The sequence below is a fragment of the Sander lucioperca genome, chromosome 8, assembly GCF_008315115.2.
Source record: "Sander lucioperca isolate FBNREF2018 chromosome 8, SLUC_FBN_1.2, whole genome shotgun sequence".
NCBI lineage: Eukaryota > Metazoa > Chordata > Actinopteri > Perciformes > Percidae > Sander > Sander lucioperca.
Genome location: NC_050180.1, coordinates 27092797 through 27114379, shown reverse-complemented (window position 1 = coordinate 27114379; position 21583 = coordinate 27092797). Strand labels below are relative to the sequence as shown.

The 21583-nt window shown below is 42.0% G+C and overlaps 1 protein-coding gene across 3 annotated transcripts in view; it reads left to right on the top strand.

The window, feature by feature from the left end:
• LOC116060878 (titin-like) overlaps positions 1-21583 on the top strand; it is a 280598-nt gene that overhangs the window by 62087 nt on the left and 196928 nt on the right. The window lies entirely within an intron of this gene.

Genomic DNA, 21583 nt, shown 5'->3' with positions numbered 1-21583 from the left:
AAAGCCCCTGGGTCCGATCGCGGCTGTGGTCGGAGCTCCTCTGCACCTGGAGTGTCAGGTGGATGAGGACACTGGAGTTACTGTCACCTGGACCAGAGATGGTAGAAAAGTCCATCAGTCTCCAGACTGTAAACTGTCTTTTGAGGATAAGACAGTTACTCTTGATATCCTAAAGACCACACTGAAAGATTGTGGAAATTATGTGTGTACAGTGACAAATGAAGCTGGAAGTGAAAGCTGCTCCACCTCGGTCAAGGTCCAAGGTAAGAGATGTCTGTCTAGTTAATGTTCATGGCTACTGCAGAATTTGAAGCTGATGCAAATCTGCAGTACTGAAAATTAATGTAATTGTGTTCTGTGGTGTTCAATTTCGATGGTATAAGTGCAGCTTTAACTTCTTAAATCTCTTCTCTTTCAAAGCTGGGTTGTTATTCTTAAATGACTTCTTTTGACTTCATATTGGCTCTTTTTTAACCACACACCTCTCCAGAACCACCAGTCTTTGTAAAGAGGTTGGAAGCCACCTCCGTTTGGAAGCAAGGCAGCACTGCACGTCTGCAGTGTACCATCAAAGGATCCCCTGAACTTCACACGTCCTGGTTCTTTAATAACATCGAGTTGCATGCTGGTGGCAGATATGATATCAGTCTGAAGGATGGTGTCACAACTCTTGAGATAAAGGATGTCATGTTGAGCGACAGTGGGAACTTTACCTGTGAGGTTCTCAATGAGTCTGGGTGTGAAAGCTGCAGCACTAAAGTATCAGTGAAAGGTGTGTAGACTTATTGTATGTGTCCACAGGCATGTTTTTGTTGATGGCAGTAATTGTTGGACGCCCCTGATTTGCATAAAGTAGCCTAGATTCAACTTTACGCAAATAAGAAGCGGGCAACATGAGGCCCTTTCTCTGGAAAGTCCCCGCAACACTACCAGAATACATTGCACAGCTGATTACAGACACAGAGAATGGGAACGTGGAAATTACGCTGCCTGTGGACATGTACCTTAAAGCTCTTTTATTACAGATCAAAATTTACAGTCAGAATAGGAACCCATCTAACTGAACTATCTGTCCCTGTTTAGAACCGCCGTCTTTCAGAAAGGAGTTACTCTCCTTAGAGGCAGTCAGAGGATCTGTAGCTGTATTGGAGTGTGAGATTTCAGGCTCTGCGCCATTCGAGGTGACCTGGAAAAAGAATAAGAAAAGCCTGTCAGCAGATAAGAAGTACAGAATAGTGTCGCAGGGGTCCCTGACCTCACTGGAGATCCGCTCATTTGAGAGCGCTGATGCTGGTGAATATGAATGTGTCGTATCAAACGAGGTTGGGTCAGTAACCTCAAAGTCATTGGCTAAACAGAGAGGTTAGTGACATAAAGACATACAGGACAATATTTAATTATAATTACTGCTCTTGGCAGCTGTTTATATCATTATCACTTACACTGTTATTTCAGAGCCACCAATGTTCTCAAAGAGGATTGAAAGTGCGACAGCAGTGTTGGGAAATACAGTGAAGCTACAGGGAACCCTTAAAGGATCAGCTCCAATCACTATCAAATGGATGAAAGACTCTGAACTGCTAAGAGATGACGATCCAAATGTCAAAATGGCTTTTGAGAACAACATTGCTAGCATTTCTTTCTCATCTGTTGAGATAAAGCACGGTGGCAAGTATACTTGCCTTGCCGAAAATGAGGCGGGACAGCAGAAATGTGAAGCTGTCTTAACAGTTCAAGGTTAGGACGGACACATTCCTATTTATTAGAAGTTTGTTTAAAAGTTCATATGTACAATGTTTTTAACTCTAAAACTCATGTTGTATTATAGCACCAGCTAGAATCTTAGAGAAAGCAGCGTCCATCAGTGTGACTGCAGGAGATTCTGCCACATTGGAGTGCACAATTTCTGGAAGCCCAGACCTCAAAGTGAAATGGTTTAAAGACGGCAAAGAGATGATCAGTGGCCGTAAATATAAGATGACTCTTAAGGACAATGTTGCCTCCATGAAGATTCTTACGGCAGATAAAGGAGACACTTCAGAGTACAAGATGGAGGTGTCAAATAAAGTCGGGAAAGACGAGTGCACCTGCTCAGTCACTGTTATAGGTTAGTTTTAGCCAATAATCCAACTTTAATAACACCCTAAAGATGTGTCCCTTGGTGACGGTTATATGTATGACATATTTCTTTACACAGATCGTGCAGTTCCACCATCCTTCACCAAAACTCTAAAGAAAGTGGACGGGAGTATTGGTAGTAATGTTACGTTGGAATGCAGAGTTGCTGGATCTCAGCCGTTGGTTGTTTCTTGGTACAAAGACAATAAAGAAATCCACAGCAATTACAAATATAAGCTTGAATTCAGTGAGATTAAAGCCTCTCTGACGATAACCGGCCTGGAGCAAAGCGATGGTGGAGTTTATAAATGCCGGGCCTCTAATGATGCCGGAGAAAAAGAGACCAGTGGTTCTTTGTCCATCAAAGGTCAGAAGAGTTGAATTACTTTGCCTTAAACCTGATATTAAACAGGCATTATGGCAGACATGTCATATGATCAGAAGTTGTTGATTGGCTTTAAAAATGCATGCTCTTTTTCTTCCCCAAGAACCGCCAGTCTTCACGGTGAAACCTGAATCCCAGGACACTTCACCGGGATCAAATGTTGTCATAAAATCAGCCTTTACAGGATCAGCTCCTATGGTTGTTAAATGGTTCAGAGAGGAGAAAGAGATTTTCACTGGGGGGAGATGTGTTATAAAGAAAGATGCCACTTCAAGCTCTTTGGAGCTTCACTCTGTGAAACCCAGTGACTCTGCTAAATACACATGCCAAGTATCCAATGATGCTGGGAAGATGGATTGCACCGCAACCCTCTTTGTGAAAGGTGCTGTTTCCTTCTTTGTTTCTTTCAAAAAAGCGATAGAGTGAACTGTTGTTTTCTTTACATAACCTCTTGTTTTTACCGAAATTGTTGTTGTTAATTTACAGAAGCCCCAACATTTACAATGAAGCTCGAGCCTTCACAGCTGCTGAAAACTGGACAAACTCTGAGGTTGTCCTGCAAAGTGCAGGGCACCCCTGTTATTAACATCACATGGTTTAAAAATGGCTCAGAAATCGCTTCTGACAAAAGACACATGATGTCCTTCGACAGCTCTTTAGCGACTCTGGAGGTAGAGAACTGCTCTGTAGACGATAGTGGAGATTATGTCTGTACGGCGTCCAGCGAGGCCGGCAGAGAGCAGTGCAGCAGCTCAGTCACAGTGAAAGGTTAGTTCAGTTTAAGTAGTCTTCTTCAGTCTTTTTCTTAGACAAACTTGTCTGGTCCACATTGTTCTTTAACATGTTCAATGCTGCCTATGCTGTAGGCCTGTCAACGAATATTCAAAATTGTAAAAAGAAAACTTTCGCATATGAAAATGAATATGCGATTGTGAAAAAAAAGCAAGCGAGTCGGCATGTTGGTGACATTTCTATTATACGGCTGGCGCCAAACCGGAAGAAAACAATCGTGAGGGTAAAGTCACAAAGACGACAACGAAAGTGTGTAACTAAAGAGAAACCAGGAGTAAATTCGTGAACTTCTGTCCATAATGAGCGATGCCAATATTGTCGGACAAATTCAAGGAATGGCGAGAGACTCAGTGGTTTATAATTATTAATTTGGACATCCAGCTCCGTCCCTGCCCTTCATTTTTCATGTGTGACTTGGTTTAGTTTGTAAACCTAATCTAAAGGATTATATTGATTGCCGACTCTAAATTGTGTTCCTAAGTTCTTCAAGAACCAAACTGTGTGTGGGTCGCTGCTCTGTAATTTGCTTCCCAACATATTGCCGCAAAACAATGCATTTCATTGGTGCGTTGACTTGGAGATAACCATTGAGAGTGGATAGTGTTTGTTTGAATGTTAAGGCTCTGAACAGCTAAATGAATTCTGTGGACCAGAACTTACTCCACAGCCCTCTATTGCCTTTAAATAAAACATGTATTATCTTTGTTTTATAGAACCTCCTGTGTTTGTGAGGCCTTTCGAATCATCTGAGCTCGTAAAGGGAGCCGACATTATCTTGAGAGGAACCGTTTCAGGTTCCCCTCCATTTGAAATATGTTGCTACCTCAATGATAAGCTGATCAGAAACGACAAAAGACATAAGATCAGTGTTGAAAATGACACAGTGACTCTTCAAATCTCAAACTGTGAGACTGGAGACGCTGGGACGTACCAGTGCACTGTTGCAAATGATGTTGGGGAGACATCTTGTTCTTGCCAGATTTCACTGAAAGGTTAGTGAAAGGATAGAGTCAAATGCTGCAGAAAGTTATCTGTCTACGTGTTGCCCAATTGCCTATGAATGAAGTTTTTATGCAAATTTCAGCAATTGCATTTTGGACCCATGGTGGCAGTGAACAATGTGTGATAACAAATCTAATCTAGGAACCATACTTTTTCTCTGAAGTGCTTTTAGTCCTACATAGTTTCATATTATTATAATTTGTGAGGTTATAAGGTTGCTGCACTTGTCCTTTTATTTACAGCCAGTCGAAGGTTAGATTTACAATGTGGATCATCTGTGTTTGTGTGAATTCTCCTGTAGCCTACAGCCTGATCTGTGGTCTTCTCTCACTAGAATCACCATCATTTGTTGAGAAACTAGAGGATATAACCTGCATGGTGGGCTCTGATATCTCAATGAAGTGTGTGTTGTCTGGATCACTTCCCATGACTCTCTCCTGGATCAAGGATGATCAGGAGCTCACGGAAGACGAGCATGTTAAGATGTCCTATGATTCCAAAAGTGCCGTGTTGTATTTGAAAAATGCTCGGTTATCACACGGCGGGAAATATGTCTGTCAGGCACAAAACAAAGCCGGGACTCAGAGATGTGCCGCTGTGCTCATAGTGACAGGTTTGTAGGATGTTTGTTACTTGTCTGAACTGCTGTTGCTTTCCTGTCAAGCTTGATGTTTTGTCTGTCGCATTAATACCTGTAAAGGTGGATTCATGGTTGTATGTATAGTGTCTACACAAAGCCGACATCTTGTGGGGATATATACTTGTGTGCTGGTGTGTCTACGTCTTTCTAGCATATCTCTTTAAGAGAATAACAGCCGGTATATATTTCTCCAAAAGTTGAATCTGTTTCAACTTAATTACAGTATTAAAGGAAAAACAAAACAAAAAACAAATATGAAAATCCCAAAATTAAAAATGGAATACCTACCCAACAAACGAATATCAGAATAGTCAAACATTCTGATCCAGCCCTAGAATTTTCTTGCAGTTTAAGGCATAATCACATTATACACTTGTTGTGCATGTTATAATACAGCTGTTGTCCACCAACAGAACCACCGTGCATTCTTGAAAAGCCTGAATCCATGAACGTTTTGCCTGGCTCAAAGGTTACGTTTAATGTTCGTGTCTCTGGCACGCAACCGCTGACTATCAGATGGTTTAAAAACATGACAGAGATTTTATCCAGTGCTGACTGCTCCGTTATCAAAGACAAAGACAACACGTCATGCTCACTGGAGCTTTTCTTTGCCAAAGCTTCCGATTCTGGAGAATATGTCTGTGAAATGCAGAATGATGTGGGCTCAACTTCCTGCCATGCAATGCTCTTTGTAAAAGGTTAATACTGGTTTATCACCTTTATCAGTTTCTTTATTTTGTAGTGATCAAAATACTTGAGTAAATTCTGCATGCATTTCTTTCAGAACCTCCTTTTTTCATGGAAAAACCTGAAGGTGTATCAGTAGTAAGAGTGGGAGACAGTAATGTGTTTGAGTGCAAGGTTGCCGGTTCTCCAGAGATCTCTGTGCGTTGGTTCAGAGATGGAGCTGAGATTCACCAAAGTGTCAAACACAAGATGTTGTTTCTTAACTCTGTAGCCACATTAGAGATTTGTCAAGTTAGTGAAAATGACAGCGGGAAATACTTCTGTGAAGCCTGCAACGAAGCAGGCACAGAGAGTTGCACTGTTGAGCTAGAAGTGAAAGGTTGGTTTTCCTTTACATGTTTACATATTGTCAGAGTTTCAGTTAAAGTTGAGAACAAATTAAATATGACATCACTGATACAAATGAAAGGTTACTTTAGTATGATTTGCTTTGTTATTTCAGAGCCTCCTTTGTTTGCCGAAGAGCCGACATCTATCGAGGTTGTAAAAGGTTCCACAGCAGTGTTTGCTTGCAAAGTTGCAGGAAGTGCTCCTTTTAAAGTCACATGGTTCAAAGATAAAAAGCAAATCAAATCCAGCCAAAAGCATATTATCGATTTTAGTGAAAATGTGAGCTTGAAAATCCAGGACTGTAAAGAAGAAGATGTTGGTACTTATGAGTGTGTTGTAGCCAATGAGGTTGGAAGTTGTACTGGCTTTGGAGCGTTGTCTCTGAAAGGTTGGTTTTACTTATGACTGTACATCACACTGACATACAGTACGTTACAGCAGCGTACACTTTCTGGTTTTACAATGACATCTTTTCTTTGTATTAGTCCCTCCAATGTTTGTTAAGAAGATAGAAAATATCTCCACTATTCTGGGAGATGTAGCGGTCTTTCGCTGCACTGTGGATGGCTCTCAGCCTCTCTGTGTACAATGGCAAAAAGACGAGAACTGTATCGCCGAGGATCCAAACATTGAGAGACGGTTTGAGAACAAAGAGGCCACTCTGAGGATTCTTACCTGTGAGGCGATTCACAGTGGGAAATACACTTGCCAGGTCGTAAATGATGCCGGGCAGGACAGATGCTTTGCCACGCTTAAAGTGCAAGGTAGCTCTGCTTCATGCTTGATTCTTCTGCATAATGTTATAGGGAGTTTTAAATGCAGTAACAAATGCTTATCTCGTTTTTTTGGTGTTGTAGAACCGCCTATGATCCATGAAAAGCCAGAGCTAATCAAAGTGACTCGTGGAGATCCGGTTAGTCTTGAGTGCAGAGTAGCTGGAAGTCCTCAGATCAGGGTAAAATGGACTAAAGAAGGCAAAGAGCTCCAGTCAAGCAGAAAACATCATCTCTACTTTGATAACAACCTCAGCAGTCTTAACATACAGTCGTCTCAGCCGGAAGACAGTGGAGAGTATCTGTTCGAAGCCAAAAACTCTTTTGGGACTTGCAGATGTAAAGTCATGCTTGTTGTTTTAGGTTTGTAAAAGACTCTTTAACTCATTTTAGAACAAATTGTTTGTGTTTTATCTTTGATTCTAATGATCTTTTACTATCACTTTAAACAGAAGAAATCATTCCGCCAACATTCATTAGGAAATTAACAAACATTCAAGAAAGGATGGGTTCAGTGGTTACCTTGGAGTGCAAAGTGTCCGGCTCTCTTCCGATATCAGTTGAGTGGAGAAAAGGGAAAGAAAATATCACCAAGAGCTCCAAATATGAACTTCTGTGCATTGGAAATACCGTGTCGCTGAAGTTCAAACTGAGCGAGGGCGCTGATACGGGAGAATATTCCTGTAAAGTTATCAACAAAGCAGGCAGCTGTGTGTGCAGTGGCGTTCTTACAGCCAAAGGTTGGCCTTCAAAGATTGAACTTTGAGTTTTTTTCTGACCAATAGCTAACCCTTGTTAACCGTTAACTGACAAGCAGGCAATGGAGTCCCAGGTCACCCGGCAAAGACGCTCTGAAGTACTTTCTGCTCTCAAGCGCCTACACATGATCCGGGGTAAAACCGCTCTGCTCCGGCCGTGTCATTTTTTCCTATGGGGAGAACGGTGCCGCCCAAGTAGGCGCGTCCCAGTCGCGCACCGTTCGGAATTGCCGCCGAATGATGTGCATAAAGTTAAAATTATTTCAACTTTGAACTTTCAAGGCGCAAACAATTCTAGAAGCAATGATGACATTATGATATATTTGTGCTGGCTATGCGTCTCTGCTCTGCACCATACCTCACGGTTTTATCGCGGAACAGGTGTAGGGGGCTTCAGCGTCCGCGGACAACTTGTACAGGTTGAGTAGCCACGATGTTGTGTGCATTGTCATGGAAACATGCAAACAATTTCTTGGAATTGCATAGCCTATTTTTGTTTTACATTGCAATAAAGCGTTCGGTCAGTCTTCTTGTTGGTTAACGGTTAAACGGTCATTAACATCCCTAGGTGACATAATACATCTTTCAATTCAAAGGCTGTTAGTCATGTATGGTAATCATTTTCCTGTGTGGGTTTTAGTGCCACCAAGATTTGTAGCTGAGCCTGAATCTCAGGCGGTTGTTCCAAAGTCGACTGTGCTCTTCAGAAGTGTCTTTGAAGGAACACCTCCATTTACGGTGAAATGGTTCAAGGATGACATCGAACTCATCTCAGGGCCATCATGTACGATTAGACTGGAGAAATATTCTTCCTCTGTAGAGCTCTACTCGGTCGAGACTCTGCAGTGTGGGATTTATTCCTGCCAAGTTAGCAACGCAGCGGGCACAGTGCAAAGTGGGGCAGAGTTGTTGGTGAAAGGTTGGACTTTATCTTTTTTTTGTCCACCTTGATCATCATCACCGTTATCAAGTTAACTCCATATTCTTTCTCCATTTTCACAGCTTCTCTGTCTCCATTTTCTCCACCTGACCAACACACCATTTATTTTCAGAGTCATCGTTCACCATCCTCCATACGTAACACTGATGCAGGTGTTACTTTATGCTGACCATAGTAACTTATCTTTCTTTGACTTTTGCAGAACCCCCTCAGTTTGTCCTGAAACTTCCTCCCACCACCTTTGTGAAGCAGTGCGAGGGACACCGTTTTGAATGCAAGGTCACCAGCTCACGCTCTCTGAAGATGTGCTGGTACAAAAATGACCAAAAGATAACCGATGGAGGCAACTATAAAGTAATGTTTGTTGACTCAACTGCGTACCTCCAGCTGCACACCACAAGGTTTGCGGATAACGGAGTCTACTCCTTTGAGGCTCATAACGATGCTGGCAGTGTGAGCTGCAGCACCATTCTCACAGTCCAAGGTCAGCTATCAAACAGATATCTTTGCTACACAGTGTTGTTTGTGGATTTCGTCACCTCTGAACTCGTATAGCATGAAAAAGAAGGAATGAAAATCTGTCTAAAAACTTCAGTATGGATCCCAACAGCCCCCGTCTTCTGTGTTTTTCTGTGTACATGTTTTCCCCTATTTTTGGAATGACCTACAACATACCATTTACCCTAAAGCAGGGGTAGGCAACCTGTTGCTCTTTACCCAATCTCCAGTGGCTTTTTAATTTTCATTTATTATTGTTGAAGGCCTAAAGTGATTCTTACATTCTCCATTGAGGCTGCATAACATTTCAGTCAACTAAAATGTTCATCATAGTCTACGTAGGGTACATCTACAGCCCGGCGTTAGCAACCTTGTGTTTCCTTAGACTAGCTCTGGATTCCAAATCCAAATAAAGAAAAGTCTCGGAGGAAAATGGATCATTTAAAAGTGCATAGACTTTAGATTTAGATTAATTGGCTTTCACCGCCAACGCTGCTTGTTTACCGCAATCTGCGGTGAGAAACAACAAAACAACAAAACAACAAACCTAATACAACAAAAGTAATATTGTACAACATTTCCAGAACAGGCACATTGCGTTTGCTGAAAGTTTCCGGCTGGGGATGAGAGAAAGAAAGCAATTTCAAAACTTCTGCAGAAAACAAAGCACAGCAAATGTTATTTTCAGAATTGGACCAAATCTCCAAACTCCACTACTGCTGGTTGTTGCTAGACCGTGAATACATGGGAGAATCATTCATTAAAATATCAAAGCACCTATTTTTAGACTTAAAAAACAAAACTGACATAGTTCAGAAAATATATGCACCTCTCTGCAAAGACCGGCAAAGACATCACCAATAAATGAACGCTAATTTAGAATTATTAGTTATGTTTATGTGCCAATTCAGACTTAATAGACTGTGTTACCGTCATTATAAGGCTTCTTTTTTTTGGGCCGAAAATCTCTCTTCTGTGGCCGGGTTGGCTCAGTGGGTAGAGCAGGTGCACATATACTTGGAGGTTTATGCCTCGGCGCAGAGGTCCATGGTTCAAATCCGACCTGCATGTCTCTCTCCCCTTTCTCACCTAGCTGTCCTGTCAATTTAAGGCGGAAAAGCCCAAAAAATAATCTAAAAAAAAAAATAAAATGGCTCTTCTGATAGTAAAGGTTGCCGACCCCTGTCCAACACTCACGTTTTCCATATTAATTTCCCAGATTTTCTCTTCTCTTACTAATGATCTTTCTGTCAACATCTGGATGGACTCCTCTAGCATGGACTGAACTTAAGCATGATCCTCAACAAGAATTTCTATCCCATGGAACTGACCGATATCTCTGATATATTTTCCAGAGTCCCCATCCTTTATCAAATCGCCAAGTCCAGTAGAGGGCGTTATCGGGAAAGACGCCAGCCTACACTGTGAGGTGTATGGCACTCCACCTTTCCAGGTTAACTGGTACAAAGACAAAAGGCCACTGAAGGACAGCAGGAAATATAAGCTAGTCAGTGTTGCCAGCTCTGCCACACTTCACGTTATGAAACTGGAGCAAGACGATGCTGGTGTTTATGAGTGCAGAGTGTCAAACAATGTAGATAGTGCAACCTGTCGCACTACCATTAGCCTGAAAGGTTAGTACAGAATCAACCTGTTCTCAATCCCAACTTGTCAAATACTGAAGGTCAGTGGCCCTCAGTGTCAGAAACTGACACAAAATTACCCCTTTAGCTCCCCACCGAAAATAAAAAAACACTGGGCTTTTACCCAGGAGACGGGGGTTAATGTCCCTTTCTTGTCCCCTGTGTCACTTAAACGTACATTTTGTACCCCCACCCATGATCTTTTGCCAAACGTAACTTAGTGGTTTTATGTTGAAAAATGACGCCAAGAGTCCCGACCCAGAGCCTCAAAAATGTACACAAAGGGGCCAACCCAGAGCATTGCAAAGTGACACAAATGGGCCGTCCTATAGTGTTAAAAAGTGACACAAATGGGCCGTCATATAGTGTTAAAAATTACACAAAGGGGCCGACCCAGAGTGCAAAAGGGTGACACAAATAGGCTGACCCAAAGCATTAAAAAGTGACACAAATAGGCCATCCCAGAGCATTAAAAAGTGACACAAATAGGCCATCCTAGAACATTAAAAAGTGATGCCAAGGGGTCCTGACCAATCATGTTTGACGAGTTGGGAGGGAGAATGAGCTGATAATTTCCCAAAAGCCTAGTCTCCATGCGATTACCTCTCCTCACCTATGATCTTTCCTTCACTATTCAGAACAACCAGCATTTATCAAGAAACTGGCCGACCAGTCTCTGACAATCGGCCAGCAGCTGACGCTGACAACTACAGTGAAAGGCTCTGAGCCTTTGACTGTGTCCTGGGTTCAGGACAAGGATCACATTCTCAGAGACGGTGATAATAGGAAGATCACCTTTGAGAATAACGTGGCCACCCTTGTAGTTCCCAAAGCTGACTCAACCACAGCTGGAAAATACACATGCCAGCTGAGGAACGACTCTGGAGTTGTGGAGTCTGTCTCCCAAGTGACCGTTCTAGGTTTGTAGAACTCCAGACTTCATTATGTTTTTTCCAGGGACAGTGTACAGATTCGTTTAGCTTAACATCTTCTTCCCTAATTTCTAGAACCCGCTGTTATTGTGGATAGCCCAGAGTCCTTGAGCGTGAAGTCAGGAGAGAATACAGCTCTTGAAGTGAAAGTATCTGGCTCACCAGAACTGAAAACTAAGTGGTTCAAGGATAACAAAGAGCTCTCTACCGGTGCCAAGTATCAGATGTCCTTCACAAAGAAGATTGCTACCTTGAAGATTCGCTCTGCTGATAAAGCAGACGCTGGAGAATACAAGCTAGAGGTTAAAAACCATGTCGGTACATCCTCTTGCAAAATTAAGCTCTCCGTCTCAGGTTGGTGGCCACTTCACGAACTTTCTTGTCGTCTTTGTCGTCTTGTCTTTTAAACCTTTTTCATTGGCAGTTAGCTTAGAAATGCTTCATAACATGTTGTTTTTTTGACAATAGATAAGTTGATTCCACCGAGTTTCATACGGAAGCTGAGAGACACCCACCTTGTTGTGGGTAAGCCCGGTGAGATGGAGTGTAAGGTCGCTGGATCTGCTCCTTTAACAACTTCCTGGTTCCACGACGGCCAAGAAATCAAGAGTGGGCCAAACTATGATATTAGCTGCACTGACAATAACTGCAAGCTGATAATTCCAACAATCAAAATGTCAGATTCTGGTAAATACACATGTAAAGCTGTAAATGCTGCAGGAGCCAGCGAAACAAGTGCTTCGATGAACGTGACAGGTCAGTAGATGTGAACAGAACATCTCAAGGATGTTTTCGTCAGTGCCCGATCATGGCTCGTTTCAGAAAGTTAATGATCTTTTTTTATTTGAACCCAGAATCTCCATCTTTTGTGGAAAAACCTGAGGCGAAGGAAACATTGCCCGGCAAAAACGTGTCTTTCTCATCTAAAGTGAAAGGCAGTGCCCCTCTGAAAGTCAAATGGTTCAGGGGAGCCAAGGAAATGCAGCATGGAAGAGGCTGCGAGATCACACTGAAAAACGATGTTGCCACTTTGGTGCTTCACAAAGTCGAAAAGTCCCACGCAGGAGAGTACACCTGTCAGATCATTAATGATGGAGGGAAGAATAGCTGCCAAGTTAACCTGTTTGTGAAAGGTTTGTTAGCATGATTGATATCTTTTTTTAACCATCTGTGCACTTCTGAAAGTGAGTTTGATGTAACTGATCATGGGATTGCCTCTCTCAGAACCAGTCCACTTTGTGAAGAAGCTGAAGGACATTTCCTCTGAAAAGGGGAAACCTCTGAGGCTTGAGGTCACATTCGCTGGAACCCCCAGGGTAAATGTGACCTGGAAGAAGGATGGTAAACTCATCTGGGCTTCGTATCAGTACAACGTGATTACCACAGACACCTCCTGCATCCTGGAGGTTCTTAACTCTGACAGGATGGAGGCAGCCGGTAGATACTCTTGTGAAGTAGACAACGGAGTCGGAAGTGACAAGTGTGATGCACAAGTCTCAATTCTAGGTAAACCTAGTAACGTACATGTTTTGTGTTTAGTTTGGTAGTTTCATTAGTAATCATTCATGATCATTAATTTCAGATAATTTATCCAGTCATTCAGTCTTTCATTTGTTCATCAACTCAACATCTGTAGTTATACTAAACCATCATCATCATCATCTTTCACTTTAGAACGACCATACTTTGTTGAAAAGATGGAGCCAGTGGAGGTAACTGTTGGCGATGCCGTTACCCTGAAATGCCGTATTTCAGGAACTCCTGACATCTCCGTAGGTTGGTTTAAAGCTGACGGGAAGCTGCGCAAGTCCCCCACTTGCTCAATGGACTTCGCAAACGGTGTTGCCACTTTGAAACTGACCAAAACAACTAAGTTTGATCACGGCGAATATGTCTGCATGGTAGAGAACCGGGTTGGTTCAGCTTCTGCCAGCTGTAATGTGACGGTGAAAGGTGATGCTTGTTTCCCATACTTCTTTTCTTTTGTTAATGAATCCTGCTGTGATTGTCCGTTGGGTTGTTCAATGACAATAAGACTAGGGCTGCTCCCTCTGAGATGATTAGTTGACTTTTCGTTTATGATTTCTCATGCTGAATGATTTATTTCCAAGCAACTTTGAGCATATCTCTGCTAAACATTTAATGTCATGCTTTTGTGTTATTCTTTTTGGATAAACTCAGTTTTACAGATCTGTCGATTAAATCAACCAATCGCTTAGTTGACAATGAGTGTTGGTAAGCTAAGAATTTCTTTAGTCAAGGACAGCCCTAGATGAGACTTAAAAAAATCACAGTTACAAATCTTCAAGTTTTGTAACCTTAAAGACTGATCAGCTTTTTGTTCAATAGTTCTCTCACTGTTTTTGACAAGTCATTTTTCATCCATAATAGAAGAGTTTCCTCTTACGTAGAGGAAAATGCATGGCAAAATAACGATGGTCACATTTCTAACTTCGGCATTGCTTCTCTCAGAACCTGTGCGCTTTATCAAGAAGCTGGAGGACACTACTTTCATTGTGGGTCAGCCACTGAAACTAGACTGCTCGTACACTGGAAGCCAGAGGGTCCACGTCACGTGGAAAAAGGATGGCAAGCTGATTTGGGCTTCTTATCAGTATAATGTTAGAACTACTGATGCGACCTGCATTCTGGACGTCCTCAACAGCGACAGGCCTGAGGCAGCTGGAACGTACACTTGCAAAATTGACAACGGAGTTGGAAGGGATGTCTGCCATGCTCGTGTCAGCCTAGGTAACGTCACAAACTCTTAACACACCATCTGCTTTCAATTCATCGACTAACTGTGTCAACAACAGAGGCCTTCTTTTGCGGTCTGAAAGAACACAGTAGGTTGTGGTAGCCATGTAGACAAAAGAAATAATCTCAATTAGTTTAGGGCGCTTTCACACCTGTAATTTCGGTAGTTTGATGCAATACGAGGCTGAGTTTTTGCATTTTTCATTTAGTTGGGTTTGCATTCACACTACACTTTGTCAAACATACCAAACATTTTACACAAATGTCACAAGCTGGGAACGGTCGCTGGTCTGTTGGACAGACAGTCTGTGGTTTTCTGTTTTTGTTTTAGTGTTTGCAATATTTTAGAAGAAGGAAAACAATGTGAGCATTTGACAGACAGCGAGGGAAGGAGAGCGCGGCCCTGATGAGAGAGAGATAATGTCTTGTCACACAGACGACCAGCGATGTGTGCTCACAATAACTTATAGATCTGGAAGTTATCGTCCCTTGAATCATATAGAAGTCTGTACAACTGTGTGCAACATGTGCAACAATTGGTTCACTTCCTGCATTTCACCTAAGAAAAAAAGGACTACACGGCCACAGTCCCTTTAGCCCCTTTTGAGTGCCCCAGGGTTCAATTGCATTGCATTTCATTGTTTTGCAGATTATACTCAGATCTATCTCTCTATAAATCCCACTATCCTCTCTGATCTGTCCTTTTTGGGACTTCGAAGCAAATTGGTCCAGGGTTTGGTTAAAACTAACCAAACTGCTCAGGTGTGAAAGCACCCTTGGACTACTACCTGCACGCTAGTATAGCATAACATAATGTAGGCTTGATGCAACTAACCCAACCAATACTCCTCTCAGAACCGCCCCGTTTCGTGAAAAAGCTGGAAGACACGTATTTCAGGCTTGGTGAACCCTTGACCCTCAAGAGCATGTACGCTGGAAGCCAGAAAATGTGCGTGACCTGGAAGAAGGATGGAAAACTAATCTGGGCATCGTACAAGTACAACGTCAAGACCACCAATGACACGTGCATCCTGGAAGTCCTCAACAGCGACCGAGAAGAGGCCGTCGGAAAATACACATGTGAAATTTCTAATGCTGGAGGAAGCGATATCTGTCACGCTAATGTCAAACTAGGTAAAACACCTCACCTGCTTACATTTTAATTTGCACTTTAAAAAGAAATCATGTAACCTGCTTGTTGTTATCACCACTCTTTGCTTTAATTATCTAACACCACCATTGCTAATTGATTTCTTAGAACCAGTTCGCTTTGTGAGAAAACTGAAAAACACCTTCTATAAAATTGGCCACCCTTTGACGCTGGAGTGCACGTTTACCGGCAGCCAGAGGATTTATGTCAGCTGGATGAAGGATAGAAAACCCATCTGGGCATCGTACAAATACAACGTTAAAACTACCAACTTCTCCAGCACCCTTGACGTTCTCAACAGTGATGGTCGCCAAGCCGTCGGGAAATACTCCTGCGAGATTTCCAATTCAGAGGGCACTGATATCTGCCATGCTATGGTTAAGATAGGTAAAGTCTCCGACAGACTCAACTCATGACCATCATTTTTTTGTGTTTACAATCAATTTCAATAGAGTTGCAAGGATTAATCGGTTAGTTGTCAACTATTAAATTAATCGCCTCTGTGACAGTAAACTGAATATCTTTGAGTTGTGGACAAAACAAGACATTTGAGGATGTCATCTTGGAGTGATCCACATTTTATAGACCAAACAACTAATCGATTAATTCAGACAATATTCTGCAGATTAATCAACTGTAAAAATACTCATTCGTTGCAGCTCAAAATTTGTAATTTCAAAATCATAAATTTTATCCAATGCCCTGCAGACCACTCCTTTCACATTAACATATTTTAGTTGCTGTAACATATTAAACATGCCACTAACACCACCATTGCTTCCTGCAGAACCTGTGAGCTTTATTAAAGAGCTGGAAGACACCATTTTCAGACTCGGCCGGCCCCTGTCGCTGTACTGCGCCTACAGTGCCAGCCCCAGGGTCCATGTGAGCTGGAGAAAGGATGGCAAACCGATCTGGGCCTCCTACAAGTACAATGTCAAGACCACAGATAATTCCTGTGTCCTAGAGGTTCTAAACAGCGACCGCTTAGAAGCAGCAGGGAGATACTCCTGCGAAATTTCTAACTCTGAGAACACGGCAGTCTGCCACGCACAGGTCAAACTAGGTAAAATATTTAACATGACGGCTCATAGTGAGGGCTCATTTGTTTCGGTTTTTATGTTTTCAAAAACATACGTTAATATATATCAGTATTGAGAATGCGTCTAATAAGAATGGGAATCCATGATTTGTCCCCAGGCTTGCATCCAGAGTCTTGAAGATAAATGGAAGTTTTGAGTGTTGATAATCTGGGCTGCAAATGGAAAGTGGCTGTTACCTAAATGTGGAACGGATCCTTTGTTCTCTTTGCTTGAGATTCATGTTTTTTGCCCCTGACTTTTTGGACCCTGACGAATAGAGTTAATCAAACAGTCATCATGTTTTCAGAAAGACATTGTACCACTGAGGCTAGTAGGAGTGGGAATCACCAGAGGCCCTATGATATGATATTATCACGATACTTATGTCATAATACGATATTATTACGATATTCTGCGATATTTTGAAATGTATTACCTTTTTGTCCAATTTCAAATTATGTTTCCAAAGGAAAACTTTGTCAACATCTTTTTTATCTAAAAGGATAAACCATCTAGTAGACTGAAAACGCTAATTCATTTTATTATTCTAGTACCGAAAGGTTTATTTCTCACGTGCAATTGAACAAAAGATCGATACTATGGAAATGAAAAAAGGCAAATTTGAAAACATTTTATTGAGCTATTTACATCAGACAAATCGGACGTTTTGCCCTGCCACTTTACAAATATTTGTAAAACCAACAGACAGATGTAAAGACTAACCAATAGCATTGATTAATGAAAGATATTTTAAATTACGAAATACTGGGATACGAGGTTTCTGCCCGACAGCGACGATTTGCTGCACAAAACATTTAGTTTACCAAATTGAGATGGAGAGACTGAACTCCAGCTTAATTTATTTATTTGGTGTATTCAGTTCACTTTTCCCTAAATGTTTGGAGCTGGACAAATGTGCCCAGTTTGCAGTAAACCGCAGTGGATGTTAATTTCAGAGCATCGGAACATAAAAATATGGTTGTAATAGATTTTTATTTCTTTTTTGAAAATTGTTAAAAACTGAAACAATGAGCCTTATTTATAAATTCACTGATCACTTGCTAACTCTATTTCGCATAATCTCGATCATCTTTTTCAGTAGTTGACCGGCACTAACAGCTAACATCCTTGCCTTTTTTAGAACCTGTGCGCTTTGTGAAAAAGCTGAAGGATATGACCTTTAGGGTTGGCCAGCCTCTGAAGCTTCAGGTCACGTACACGGGCAGCCAGCACGTGCACGTGAGCTGGACAAAAGACGGCAAACCAATCTGGGCTTCCTACAAGTACAACATCAAGACTACCGACAACTGCTGTGTCTTGGAGGTTCTCAACAGCGACAGAGAAGAAGCTGCTGGGAAATATTCCTGTGAAATATCCAATGCTAGCAGCTCTGCTATCTGTCACACTCATGTCAGACTAGGTAACATCCCTCTAACCATAGACTGTGAAAATAATGGACGTAGCATCCATGATGTCCCCCATCGGTTTGTGGACTGCCGTTTTGGAGTCTCGAGTTTGGCGTTACGGGCGTTTTTTTGCTAACGGATGTGACGGTTTTTGACGAGAGGGTGGAGCTGGGGAGGATGACGTGGCCAACCCAGTGTTGTTTTTGGTTTTATGGCGCTGCGCTAAGCTAAAAGCTAAAAAGGGAAAGTTGCTGATTTTTAACCCTTCTGAAGCGAGTCATCCAGCTGAGATTTACCGGCAGGTAAACACAGACCTCCGGGTACTGGAAACATTCATCTGTAGCTAGCTTGCTTGGAACAAGTGAAAAGTAGGCTCATTTTCTCATAGACTTCTATAGAAACAGACTTTTTTTTGGAGCCAGTGGAGTCGCCCCCTGGTGGAAATTAGACAGAATGCAGCTTTAAGTAGCTTCAGCATTGGCTTCACTTTTTAAACCCATAAGCTTTGTCCAATATTTTCACAGTCTGTGCCTCTAACATACTCACTTACTGTTCTTTATGAGCAGTTCATGCTACATGACATAACTAACGCCTGTTGCTTCTCTCAGAACCTGTGCGCTTTGTGAAAAAGCTTGAGGACACATCATACCGTCTGGGCGATCCATTGAGTCTGACGTGCACGTACACTGGCAGTCAGCGGGTGCACGTAAGCTGGACGAAAGATGGCAAGCCAATCTGGGCATCATACAAATACAACGTCAAGATTACAGATTCCTCGTGCGTTTTGGACATCCTCAATAGCGACAGAGACGAAGCAGCCGGGCTCTATTGCTGTCACATTTCTAACGCAGAAGGTTCTGCTGTCTGTGACGCTTATGTCAGTTGTAAAACCTCTAAGAAAGGTATAACCTCCACCCTTACATCTCAATTACTAACACAGAACATTAATATTTTGCTAAAACATAGCCAAAGAAAGCAGACTCTCATCTTACTCCCAGACTAGCTTCTGTTCCACTGGTTTTAAATCTACAGTTTTAAAATTGGCATCTTCCATCTACCTTTCTGAAAAGCTGAAACTAGTTTCTGAGTTTTTGCAGTAAACATTTTCTTAAAACCCTAACCAGGAGTGCAAAATGAGGATAATAAATGAGGACGCTAACTGTCAGTTTATCAGGGGCACACAGATGTTTGATATTTTCCATTTTTCCTCTTTCATTATGGCGTTTAGTTGTGGTGAGCAAGCTTAGTTTTAAGTTTCCGTTTACACTCATTAAAGCCTTAATAATCTGTGTCCTTATGACATTTCGCTGTGTCAGCCAACAAATAATATTCGTAGAATTTATGAAATCTGTGGACTTTGTGATGTTAATTGGCAAGACTGCATATGTATATACATGCAACCCCGCTACTATTTAGCGTATATTATTTAATATTATGGGGAGTAGTTAGAGTTGTTAGTGCCCTAGTGTCGAGACATATTTATCTTGGTGTGAAGTCCAACATTTTGGGCTGCATGTAGAGGTCCCACAGGAACAGTATTCGGCGTTATTCAAATTGACATCTTGCAGACCCTTGAAGTTGAGTAAATATATGGGTAAATCCAGTGAACATCAAGAAATAATCTAAGGCACTCGTCTTTAGAAACAAAGGTAACATGCCTGTATTACGTCTGGAACATTCTGACTAGAATGATATTAAAAAAACATCACGTCAACGCGTTTCGGCGTCCAGTCTTCTTCAGGGAGCTACAGGAATGGTATGAGGTGATGTACCAGGTGTTAACAAAACAGCAGGTTACTTATGTTTTGGCAATCTGTCTTTTAGTCTGCGTTGAGATCTTCCAATATCAAAGATAAATGGGTTCAGGGGGGTTTCGGGTGGCCTTGGCCAGGAAAATGCCAACCATGATTTGTCATTGGTTCGCGATAAATGGACATTTTGAGTCTTGAGAAACTGGGATGAGAATGGAAAGTGGCTGGTAGCTTAATGTGGAACAAAGCATTTGTTGTCTTTACTTGAGACCCTGACAAATAGATTAAATAAAACGTTGTCATGTTTTCAGAAAGACGAATGGAAGAAACACCCTGAGTTACATGTTGTACAACTGAGACTAGAAGAACACAAGCTAGCCCGGGAGTACGCTGGGACTCTGGCTCTCTGTACTTCATTTCACATTAAATAAAGCCTAATTTAATTTCAACTGTTAACTATAATTAATTCATGTTTGCTTCTAATTGCTTACCATCACCTTTGCATTTAACAACCATCACTGCTTCTCACAGAACCTGCTCGCTTCATCAGAAAGCTGGAAAACACCACGTTCATTGTCGGCGCTCCGCTGACGCTTAGAGTTGCGTTCACCGGTAGCCAGAGAGTGAATGTGAGCTGGAAGAAAGACGGGAGACTGATCTGGGCCTCTTATCAGTACAATGTCAAGACGACGGACTGCAGCTGCGTGCTGGAAGTCCTCAACAGTGACCGAGAAGAAGCTCGGGGAAGATACACTTGTGAAATTTCCAACGCTGAAGGCTCCGATATCTGCCATGCTTGTGTCAAACTAGGTAACACTAACCAACAACACAGCTTGTAGTTCTCTTTACTTCATGCATGAACTGAATAATTGCTACGGTTAACTGTCATTGCCACTCACATCATTTAGACTTTCCAATGTCTAACTTTTCTTTCCTTCATGTACGGGTAAATCTCACTTCATTCACAAAACCTCCAGTGTTTCCCCTAGGTTGACTGCTTTAGTGTCGCGTAAATACCAACGCACCAAATTCCGTTCTCAACTTAAACACTTTATTTCAGAGTAAACTTTATTGTTCATATTCGTGTGGTCTTACACGTCTCCTCAAAAGAAAAAGAAACACAACACTTTAAAATATGCTCATTGCGGACAACACAAACATTAGACAACAGGAACTTCTGACAAGCAACAACTAATCCATAACTAGAAGAAGCCTGCAATAAAAATATTATCCAAAATAAAAGAAAGAAATTCAAGTTTTAGAGAGTTGTATTATTCTGCTTAGCCTAGAAATCTAGACCACCCTAACGGCAGCAAATGTAATTTGAAGCCAGGGTCGTCTAGCAACTCTCCGTTGGCTTGCGAGCTGGAAAAACCAAACTCTAGTCAGGCCAATCACATCGTGTATAGAGTCAGTGGGCGGGGCTTAACATAATGAAGTAAGAGTTGCGACAGTTCGGCGTGCATTCCCTGCTACTTGAAAACAAAGAAGATGGCTGCTGCTGCTGGTGAACAGCGGTCTTTGGAATCGGCTTTGGCCGCGACTCTGGAAGACTTGGAGTTCAGCTTTTCTTTGAGAAAAGAACAAAGAACGCCACTGAAGTCATTCTTAAAACAGGAAGATGTGTTCAGAATTTAAAGTTTAATCTATCAACTAGCGTTGCTCTGGTTGGTTGTAGTGCTATCCTATTGCGTGCAGAGGGAATTTGAAAGACAACGTTTATCCCGCCCCTCAGATTGAGCCCAGCCAATGGTGAGTTCCCAGACCCAATATCTGGATGTAGGTCAGACCAAGACTCAACATCTGGATGTAGGTCAGACCCAGACCCAACATCTGGATGTGGGGCTGGCTTGTCAGGCTATTATTTTGCAGTTAAAAT